Source organism: Quercus robur, chromosome 4 (genome assembly GCF_932294415.1).
Source record: "Quercus robur chromosome 4, dhQueRobu3.1, whole genome shotgun sequence".
In the NCBI taxonomy this organism is placed as follows: Eukaryota; Viridiplantae; Streptophyta; class Magnoliopsida; order Fagales; family Fagaceae; genus Quercus; species Quercus robur.
The window spans coordinates 32,111,308-32,122,929 of record NC_065537.1 but is presented as its reverse complement, the minus strand read 5'-3'; the positions used below and the strand labels follow the sequence as shown (position 1 = coordinate 32,122,929).

The following is an 11,622-nucleotide window of genomic DNA, read 5'->3' as shown; positions in this document are numbered from 1 at the left end:
GTGAACTGCTTCCCCTCCCCCCACCCCCTTTTTCGTAGATATTAACCTTGTCTGTCACACTAGGATGGGAAAGATGGTATTGGGTCTGTGACCAAATATTTTTACTGACTTTGCTTTGTTTTGATAGAGGCTTAGGTTAGATTTAGGGTCTGGATGGGGCCTGACTTTTGAGGGTAGTATGCTGTGCTTTCTAGTGAACCCTGTACGATGATACATGTGGTGTGCAAAAATTTCCAATTTAATTGAGTTTGGGTTCAGAAAACTCATGCTTTTGCCTAATTGAGTTTGTTGCGTAGTAGTTTTATGATTATGATTCTGATGGTCTATATGATTTGTGAATTGTGGCAGATTATTGAAATAATGGGGGACAGAGTTGGAGTACCCATGAAAGTGGCTGTGAAAAGAGTTAAGGATAATTTGGTCACTTTGACGGTAATTCCAGAGGAATTCAAATCCGATAATGTATCATTTATGTGGAATATTTGGGACTACTTAGCTATATGGCACTGTATTGCAAAAACCGAACTGTAATAAATCCATTCTTTATCAATCACTTCTCTCAGGGTTTTTTTTAGAAAATAACTATAAAATCCAAATAATAAACGTTTCAAACTAATTTGGTTTCTAACAATTCGAGTTCAGGGGACTCGATTTTTGGGTTGTAAAATCGAGTATATTGTGCTCGAGTTTCTTTTTGCCAGTAGCTGAGGTGGACAAAGTGTCCACGTATGCACAGAAATCGAGTTCATTGGACTCGTTTTATGTACATACAAACCGAGTCTATTGGACTCGGTTTTTTTACATATAAACTGAGTCCAATGGATTCGTTTTTTATAGATTGAAATCGAGTCCTTGGACTCGATTTCTTTTCTTTTCTGCCACGCGTTGTCATAAATTGAAAACGTGTCTCTAAAAAAACTCTTTAGTTAGAACTTAAAAAACTCTCTCATTCCCTCCCACCCTCACTCACAGTCCTCTCACTCAAAAAACTCATAGTCTCTCTCAGTCTCTCTCTCACTCTCACTCCATTCCATCTCGCTCTGTCTCAGGCTCAGCTCCGGTCTCTCACTCTCATTCCCGCTCCATCCCCTTCCGTCTCTCTCACTCTCATTCCCTCTCCTGCAGCTCCGTTGCTGTCACCTTCTTCGTCGCCGTCGCCCCTCCATCTCGCTCTGTCTCAGTCTCAGCTCCGGTCTCTCACTCTCATTCCCGCTCCATCGCCGTCCATCTATCTCACTCTCATTCCCTCTCCTGCAGCTCCGTCACCGTCGCCGTTAGCTTCTCCGTTGCCGTCGCCGTCCCAACAACCGCAGGGTATCATTCTCATTTGATCTCTTCTATGTGGTTTTTCGGTTTTATATCATTGTATGATTTTTGCTTATTTTCTGTTTCTTATGTTCTTTTTTTTTTTTTTTTTTTTTTTTTTGGGTAAATGTGAATTGAGTTGAGATTAATGGGTTTTTGGATTTCTATTTTTATAAAATGTTTATTATTATTAATATTAATATTATATATTTCTGTGATTTGAATTGAGTATGACTATGCACAAGTTATGCTTACCAGTAAATAGGTATTAGCATTGATACTGTTATATCCATTTTCTTTATAGGAAGAAAATTTGGAATGGTATGCTTTTTTAAGAAGAAAGAAATTGGTATGAGCAGAATTCTCATTTTCAATTGATCGTCTGAATTATATTTTGGTACTTGTTGATGGTGGTATTGAGTAGAGTTTCTGGGTTTTGTTATGTAATTTTTAATATAGGTGGTATCTGAATATTTTTTTTTGCTTTCATACAGAAATTAATTTCAATCTCTTGTCTGAGTTGGATTAACAACTTTTTGGGTTGGCTCCGCTGGTAGTCTATCACAAAAGTAAGGACTCTCTCTCTCTATTCCTTGCAACTGATGTATGGGTTTGCTTTGATTACTCCTTTTTTCTGGGTTTATTGGTAATGGATGATTTTCTATTGGTATGCATTGTACTTGATAGCAACACAAACAGTGAACATAACTATATATTTGCATATGGTAATAGTCTTCCCTATGATCATCTATATTAAAATCTATATACCCATGCATGGTTTCTATATACATTTACATTTTGCATTGATATTGTGTTTGAAAACATAATTTCTTTTTTAAATATATCGAAAGTTGAGGGTGAAAAATAACTGGATCCTAAATATCTTCGTTATAAACACTAAAAGGTACCAATTAAACTATTAAGGCTCTTGGCACAAGTCTAGTGTAAACACATTTGCCTTGAAAGTTTACTGCAAATTTTGAAAGTTTGTGTTTCAAAATTTACACTAAACTCATTTTTCCAAAACACGATTTAAACGTAAAACACAAAATTTCTAAATTTCAAATGTTGCACTAACTTGTATATCCACATAAAAGTTCAGTGCAAATTTTGAAATCTATGGAAAATTATTTAATGTTACACCCACCTAAATCAATAACTACTAAACTCATTAAAAACATGATACCACATTTAGTCTTTAGATTGCGTTTTCAAAACATGATTTAAGTGTATAAAACATAATTTCCAATTTTTAAAATATTATTTGGAAATCAAGTCTTAAGTGTAATTTTGAAAATTTTGCAATCTATGCAAAATTTATTAAAATGTACATAGAAGCACCTTAAAGTTTAAACATACTCTTCTTTTTTCTTTTTTTTGTTCCCCTCCCTAGACTCTATCCACATTACCATTTTACTTTCTCCTTTCTATGAAGTGGTTTTAAATACAGATTGTTATGAAAACCAAAAAACTGTAATGTTCTGATTTGTCGGAGCATTGCTCTAACTCCTTAGAACACATTTGAATGAAAATGGAGAAATGTAGAAGGCGTAATTAATTAGCTCATACTGAGTTTTTGGCAGCATATTGAGTTTTTTATATGTATGTTTATTCCCTGTGGTTGATTGTCATACTTATCGTTTGTGCAAGAAATTGGGCTATACATTGAGATCCTTGCCAATTTAACATGTGCTTATATTACTCTTGACTCCCTAAACTTCGTGCAGTATGGCTGCTGTTCCTGCTCAGATCCCTGATGAGTTTGGTCCTGGGCCCATTGAGGATTCGGTGTTAAGGTTCGTAAAAAAACATCGAGCGTGCGCTGTTTGGGAAGGCAAGGTAAAATTTAAAACCGACCACCAGCTGAATATTCTCTTCTTATCCTTTTACATTATGTTGATTTTTTTTTTCTTCCCATTTCTGAAATTCTAAGTTTGTCAATGGTATTACTAGCTTTGAATACATGGTCATGCCCATTAGTTGGGATAAGTTAGATTGGTTGACTATTAGTGTGGGTGTACACTTTGCTACCATTCACTCTTTCATCTAGAAAACCAAGAAAAATACTTTGAGATGAAACTAATGCTAAAAGTATGAAATTTAGGCTAAAAGGATCATAGTTATGTTCCAAATATTCCAATACGTAAAAAATTAAATGCAGCTAGGCAACCCTCAATAGAAGAATGATGAACCAGCATTATTACCAGAATGTTATTACTTATTATCTAAGAAGAAGAAAAAATCATAACCAGAAAAGGTTGAGATATATAATAAAATAATGTAACAGCTAAGCACTATAAAGAAGCATATAAAAATGGATATAAAAAAATTAAAAACAAAACTAGACAAGGATTTGATCTTCCTAACTTAGATTGAGAAGTTAAGGCCTCATCATATTGTTTTAAGAGTTCGGGTGGAGCAATGTTGTCAATCTCAACTCCTAGTACTGCAATGGGAACCTTAACACCTGAAATCAATCACCAAATACCAGTTAACTATGACACAAAATTGTTAATTTTTTTTTTCTATTTTCTAGTAAGAGTACAAGTACAAGTACAAGGAAGAAATTAAAGCCCATGAATCTTATTTTATGTTTTGACTCCTTTTCCTATTTGGTTTAGGAGTTATTAAATCCTTTTTGTTTGTTATTATTAAAACTAGACATTATAGGAAGGTTAATTCTTTGTTATATAACACTCACTGTAGCACACACACCTTTGAAATCATGTTTTGAAAACATAATTTCAGTTAAAATTGTGAATGGTGAAATAAAGTTTTAAAAACACAATTTCACAATTTTAACTGAAAATAGGATTTCAGATGGCATGGCATTGTGTGTCCCGTACACAGTGTATAACTATCACCACTCTTCTAGGAATAGGTTTTTTGGAGTCCTAGTCCTTCTAGGAAAGGATTAACAATAGCCTATATAAAGGCTTTATTTTAGTCAATAATATTCATGGTGAGATTGATTCTGGTAAAATTCCAGCAGCTTATTTTAAGATTTGTGGGAATGATTGCCTTCTCCTACCCCAAGTGTGATTGCTTAGGAAAGCCTAGGTATGATTGACTAGTGTTTTATTTATCTTATTTCTTGTTCTATTCCCTGTCTCAGCCCCAAACAGCCATCAAGATATAATCTTTTCTAATCTAAAACCCACCCTCAAACATCAATCCTTATTTAAGAACCCTTTAAGAACTCGTCAAGAAATCTATTGCAGTGCTGAATTCCCACTTGTTGGGCCCCCACTTAATAAGGGGAAGTTTAGGCCCAAAAGTGAGAGGGAGTGTTAGATTTATGGTTAAGTGATTAAACTTACCATTTCTTAATAGCTTAAACTTTTGGGACAATCGGAAATTTAACAGACTTAATAGAGAAGAATAGAGAACAGCTTGCAACATTCTTTCTCAAGAAATTGTTATCTCTATGTCTAATAAAATTTCATGCAAGTTGCACTTGTCTGTGATGATATGATGACCAACTTTAGAACATTGTAAGGTATTAGCATTTTGAGAACAATTGTTCTCTCTCCCCATTTGGGTAGTCCTCATATTCAAACAAGCTATTGAATCCAAGAATTAGGATGTAATTAATCTTCTATGTTTCATTACTTTATGATATTTGTTTACCAACAAAATAAGTTATTCTCTTCTAACAATTTGGAGAAGGGATTCATTCTAATACATATATTATTTTTCAAAAGGCTAAAGAAAAACAAATATCAAGAAAAGGAAAAAAAAAAAAAAATCTTATAACCAATTACCAAATAAACACTAGAATTTCTACCCAGAGAATCAATTTTGAAAACTTGGAAGAAAGTAACTTGGAAATTCTCCAAACCATTTAAATTCAAGGTACTTTCACCAATCTTGGTCATTGTAAGATGTTAAGGGATTCAAAATTTTTGGAATGTAAGCAAGAAAAATTGAAAGAAATATACCAATATATCATGATAGCCTAAATTATACCTCACTTGCCCACCAAAATTAAAAATTACTAGCTTCACATCATTCGAAACTCCAAGATCTTTCCTCACCTGCATTGCAAGGAAATGTTTGATAGCAGGCATAATACATTAATTCATAAACATTGAATTTTTGAGAGTTCTAAATCACACCTCTTCTCTAGATTTGTGTAATCTCGTCATGACAAGGGGTACATCAATAACACCATAAAATGCAGGCACTAAAAAATGAAAAGGAATATTCAAATACCAACTAGAATAAATACCCTACAACTTATTCATTGCCAAAAGAGCAAAGGCAGGTATGTATAGAGCCACAGACAAACATAAAGACAAAAATACAACCTGAAGATCATAATCCTTATAATCAGATTAGCAAACAAGAGTAAAGAAAAAAAAATTACTTAAATATTAACTTTAAAGAAAACAACCACTAATGTGCTTCAACAAACATACTTGGGCTGTACCCAGGTAGACGGATTACAAACTCGCTATGGGAATAATCTTCAGCAATCTGCATAAGACCATTTAGGTTTGGCACAGCAATATCAGTTATTTCATCTGCAATATTAAATTAAGAGAAGAAAAAAGTGCAAGTATAAGATTGAGGGCATGCATACACACATTGACCTATATATGAGTTAGGTTCAAGTTACACCACTTAACGACCTTACATGAGATTGATGCTTTGTCAATCCACCATGAGATCACATGTTCTATCCATGCTTATCATGCATGCCACATTTAACACCAATTAGATCTAATGACTATCCAACCTGTAAATTCGCGTATTCAATTTATTATAAAAATAAATAAATAAATAACAGTAGGTGGTGTAATTATCTTAATATAGATGAGATGGTTCTTAATCTCCAATCGTCTTATATTGACAAGTATTATGGGTTTAGGGAAGACATAATCCTACAATGGGTTTGACAAAATATGGAGCTGATAAAAAAGAGTAGGTGGTAAACATTAACCAAAAGTTATATTAGGTATAACTTCAACCTATGTGTTATATTGACAAGTATTATGGGTTTAGGGAAGACATAATCCTACAATGGGTTTGACAAAATATGGAGCTGATAAAAAAGAGTAGGTGGTAAACATTAACCAAAAGTTATATTAGGTATAACTTCAACCTATGTGTGTACATATATACTCAAATAATTAGCACATAGCCGCATTTGGTGAATCAAATTAGTGAGAAAAACACAATATAGAATACAGTAGAAAAAGTTACCCACCAGGGAAATCAACTAGTTTCAGAGAATGAACATAAAGATAATGATAAAAATTCCTATACAATTGCCTCAATGTCAACGTTAATACAAATATGTTTGGTAATGTGTTGTTATTGAATTATTGGAGAAATTAAGTGTTAGGTGTAAAAAAAAAAAAAACCAAAGAACTCAGTTTTACTATACTTAATCATATATGAAAATGCATTTTACAATACAATCACATGGGTGACAAAAGTAGACTTAATGTGATGTAATGGTACCAAAATCAGATAAGGAAACTTATCTAAGTCTACAAAAAAATTCACTCAGAGAATAGAGGTCTTTGCTACCCAAAATTTGTGATTTCACCATATCAAAGTTGGAAGGCAAGTCAAGAGAAATAGGGCAACATTCATATAGGTCTCTCTGTTTTTGCATTGTGCAAACATCAGAGGAGATGGGCAGGTAAAGTTGAGTTCTTCATATATACAATTAAATTTTGCATAATAATCTTCTAAAGGGAAAATATTTAGACCAAGGGAGAAATAATTTTGATGGAGATCATAAATATGTCTATAAGATTATTGTAAGCCTGTTCCCACTCAAGTTTGGTAGTTAGCCAAGAAAAACCATACTACAATTTAACTTAGAGTCCGTATAGTTCCTGAAGAACTCCTAAGCTATGCATCTTCTACTCCCTAATCATCATATTTAGGATCCATAGAAGGGAATATCATCAATAAGAAAGTGAAATTTTTTTCTTCTGATCTCAACAATTTGAACCATTGAGCATAATTACTCCCACTAAGGTGAATGGAGGTAATAGAGAGCATATTAGGAGACAACATATAATCAGGATGGATATTATCTATTGACCCCATAGTAACTCTTGTCAAATCAAACATATAAACGAAACTAAAAAGGTGTAGGCTCTCTAATCAACAACAAAAAAACTTGACCTACCAGAACAATAAACTAAAAGAGGGCATGCTAATTGACAAAAATAATAGTAAATAAACTTTGCAATTTTACATTGGCAGATTTTAGGACCCACATGAACTGAACCACCAGTCCAATACTAGGAACAATGTTTTTTTTTTTTTTTTTTTTAGGTAATACAATTTTTTTTGAAAAAATGAACATCATGTTCATGATGATGAATACTTTGGACATGAAGAAAATACAAAAAGCACAACAGCTAACAAATTGCAGAAGGCTATAATTGAAATACATTGTGTAAGACCCCAAATACGAGCCCACTGAAATAAAGTACCAAAAAGAAGTTGTTTTAAAAGATTTAAGTATCTCTCATTATCTTCAAAGATACGGTCATTTCGTTCTTGCCAAACTAACCAGAATAGACAACCTAGTATCATATTCCAGATAGTTAATTGATGCTTACCAAACCAATTCTCCCAAACAACCAAAAAAAGAGAGAGAATTAACCGTCTTCGGCATTACCCAAAGGACTCCAAGCACATGAAAAACTTCACACCACAAAGCATAAGCCAACTTATAGTGACGTAAGAGATGGTCCACAGATTCCCCATCACACCAACACATGCAATACCAATTAACAAGGGATTGACCTCTCGTAACAAGATTATCAATGGTAAGTATCCCATCCTTGGCAGCTGTCCAATGTTATTAGGAAAGCAGAAAAGGAGAAACACTCAACAATTCTACACAGGCATTTCAGCCTTGGGTAAAACTCTATCACCAGTCTAACACTAGGACCAGTTATTAGCGTAGAACATATCCCAAAGACTGGCCAAGTAATATATTCTCACTTCAAAATTAATATTCCTTCCCTTGACGAACCATGACAATCACATTCCCTAGACACTAGTCATAGATAGTCAAGTGCCAAACTCCCACTCCCTTTGATTGGCTAGGGAACCATATGACCTCCCAATAAACAAGTACCACTTAAAATCATCTAAGAACCTACCCAAAAGGAAGTCTTTGTGTTTTATTTTATATGTACAAAAAGACATAGGCATAGTAAAGATAGACATAAAGTTGGTGAACTCGATTGAGAACTCTTACTTCAGTTACAAACTGAATGCTTGGTGCCTTTTGTTTTATTAGTTAGCATGCTAAAATGGGTGTCTAGTTTCCCCTTCAACCAACTTCAAAAAAAATTTGTTGCATTGTTAAAGGAAATATATAATTTAATGAAAAACACGAAGGTGGGAAGCAAGATAACAAAATATCTGCAATCCAAAGATCTTCTGATTCATCTAGAAAAATCCCTTGTCTATAATATATTGTTCTTAATATCACTTAAATGGAAATTACTTGTGCTCTGAACAACTCAGATGCATATTACTTTTAGATGCAAAAAATATTGAAGGTTACCTGCTGAAGGACTGATCGATAGTGAGATCCAGCCACCATCACATATTCCGCATAGATAAAATCCCAACTGCCCAGGTTTCAAAAGGAGTAAAAAAAGGTTGAAATTGGGGTTTAAGACATACTGCAAGAATTCTATAGACTTAATAAATCAAAATTAAGAGAGGAGAAGAGCTCCAAATGTAAGAATATATAAACAGAGCCTTGGTCAAACAACAAACGGAAAAAAAAAATTATTACTAGTAAAAATCAAGCATCATCATTCCAAAATAATAATAATAAATTAAAATAAAAATCATTACTAAAATCAGTCATTTGGTTCTTCCCCTTGTGCAACTGCATCTTATTCCAACATTAACCTATAGTCTTTGATAAATAATACCAGGGTTTTGTAAAATGTCCTTCATTTGAGAAAGTATGCATCCAAAGCTACAACTTTCATATCACTTTTCTTGACAAGTCCATTATTGTTTTATGGTTTAAACATGTATGTTCAATCAGTTTCCTCCCAAGAAAGTAGAAACATTATCATATAATTAACACCTTATATCTAATTCTCAAAACAAATGAGAAATCTCTAGGGTCCACAAAAACCTGATTACACAAAATATGTAACATTATTTTGATAAAGGATAATTTTGTACTTCAAAATATTAGGGGAAAATTTTTGAACAAAAAAATCTTGGCCATAATACAGGGAAATACAGATATTATCGCATAAGAACAATGTTGAAATTGTTATAAAATTTCAATGCAATTACCAAATACACTATTATAATGTAATTTTTGGTGAAATATTGTCCAGATGTATCGCCAATATTTAACTAATACCAACATGCCACAATACATCACCAGTATTTAAATTCTAAAACATTAGGTCAGATTTCAAAGCTGCATTTGAAGATTACAAGCATCTTCTATGTAAGTCTTAAATTTTGTTTTTGTAGCAAAGATCATATAAATAGAAGAATTTACAGCTTCAGATTAGAAGTTTCAGTCATACGAACAACAGTGCAAGCAAGTTCCCTGAAGTTGGTGACGCAAACAGAACGAATTCCAGCATCTGCAGCTGCTCGGCATGCAATAGGAACAACATGTGAAATCTGCTTTATAAAAATGTTAGCATGACTGAAGGCCATTCATAGTGATGGAAAGATCAAGGTGTAATTTGTGTAGACACAACCCAAAAAAAAAAAAAAAAAAAAAATTGATCTCATTTTGATTCCTTATCTCACATTTCAGAAAATCCAACCTCATAAATAAAAATCCAAAAAAGAAACAGTTCAAGAACCACTAAGTCAGCCTTGATAGAGTTCAGCCACTGAACTTCGGTTGCTAAAACTGATGGCCGGGGTAGTACTGACATTTGGGAATACCTGATCACATTAAATAAGTCAATAAAAAAAGTCAACCAACAAAAGAAAAGTTATGGTAATATAGCCAGCAAATCAAGTGATAAAAAATTAAATATAAAAGGAAACAATACCAATGCCAAGTATGGACATGGGAATGATCACTGATGTTCCATTAACATGAAATCAACAATAATTTTAAGAGAAAAGTTTAGCAATTGCTAACTAAGTCTGAAATTTACATCATACCATTTCCAAGGAGGCAATAGGATCAACTGTCAAAGCATCTGCTTGAACTGCTCCACAGTTTAACACAACCTGCTATCACTCAAAATGCCTTATTATTACTATTGCAAGAACACAATTCAGACACAATTTCACACAGCTAACATAACATAAATTGCCTACTCATTTAAACGTTATAATGATTATGGTTAAATCCATTCATATAATTCTTTTAGGCCTACAATTATATTAAAGATAATAGTCTAAACTAAGAGTTAAGAATTTTCTCTTATTTTTATTAAATAGAGAGTACTCACTTGTTTCTTGTGGAAGTTGCAGCATTAAATAATTTAAAACTCTTTTCACTACTGACTAAGAGGATGTTTAAATGTGTTGTGTACATGAACTCGATGTCTGTGCATACATGAACAAAACAATCCTAGGTTCATAAGAGTTATTTTTGTTTGAAGCAATGTGACCTGTGATAATTTTATTGTTGCTTGGCAAGAAGTTGTTCAAGTTGGGGTTGTTATAGTAATTTTTCTTGTTATTATTGAGAATGCTAGCCTTTGCATCTAGTTTCTTTTACTTTCCCCTATTTAGGTTGTTTATTTTCCATCTAACTTTTCCTGGTTCAGAGGCAACAATAGGCTGTTCGCATGGGAAGCCTTTCATTACTAGACAAATGTATCAAGTGCATTGCATCCTTTTATTTTTCTCTCGTTGTTACTTTTTTTTTTTTTTTTTCTTTTTGGGGATGATATTTTAATTTCCCTTGATAACCGCTTTATTTTTGTTTTTTGGGATCAATAACTACAATCATATATACAAAGGTTATGGCATATTGCATCTCATCACCATAGTTCTATCATGTGTAGGATCCGGGGCCACTGAAATGCCGCGGTCGTAATGACGAGTTCCGAAAATGACGCCGGATAGTGGTGGATGATCGTATCGTCGACATTGTCAAGAGAGTTGGATTAGAGGGGCTGTATAGGACCCCATGTAGAGAGATTGATCATAACTTGATAACGGCCTTCGTTGAGTGATGGTGGCCTGAAACCCACACCTTCGACCTGCCACATGGTGAGACAACGATCACATTACAAGATGTGGAGGTTCTTTTGGGGATTCCAATCGATGGTGAGGCAATTGTTGGAACAACTGACTTGACATGGGCTACTGAATGTCAGA

General features: G+C 33.5%; 1 long non-coding RNA gene across 1 annotated transcript; it reads right to left on the bottom strand.

Annotated features, from left to right (window-relative positions):
• Positions 1 to 5,409: 5,409 nt before the first annotated feature.
• Positions 5,410 to 9,033, bottom strand: LOC126724422 (uncharacterized). The gene is made up of 3 exons (XR_007654977.1): positions 8,855 to 9,033; positions 5,727 to 5,784; positions 5,410 to 5,491 (listed from the first exon to the last, which is right to left on the bottom strand). It is a non-coding gene; the product is annotated as an uncharacterized LOC126724422 (long non-coding RNA).
• Positions 9,034 to 11,622: the final 2,589 nt, after the last annotated feature.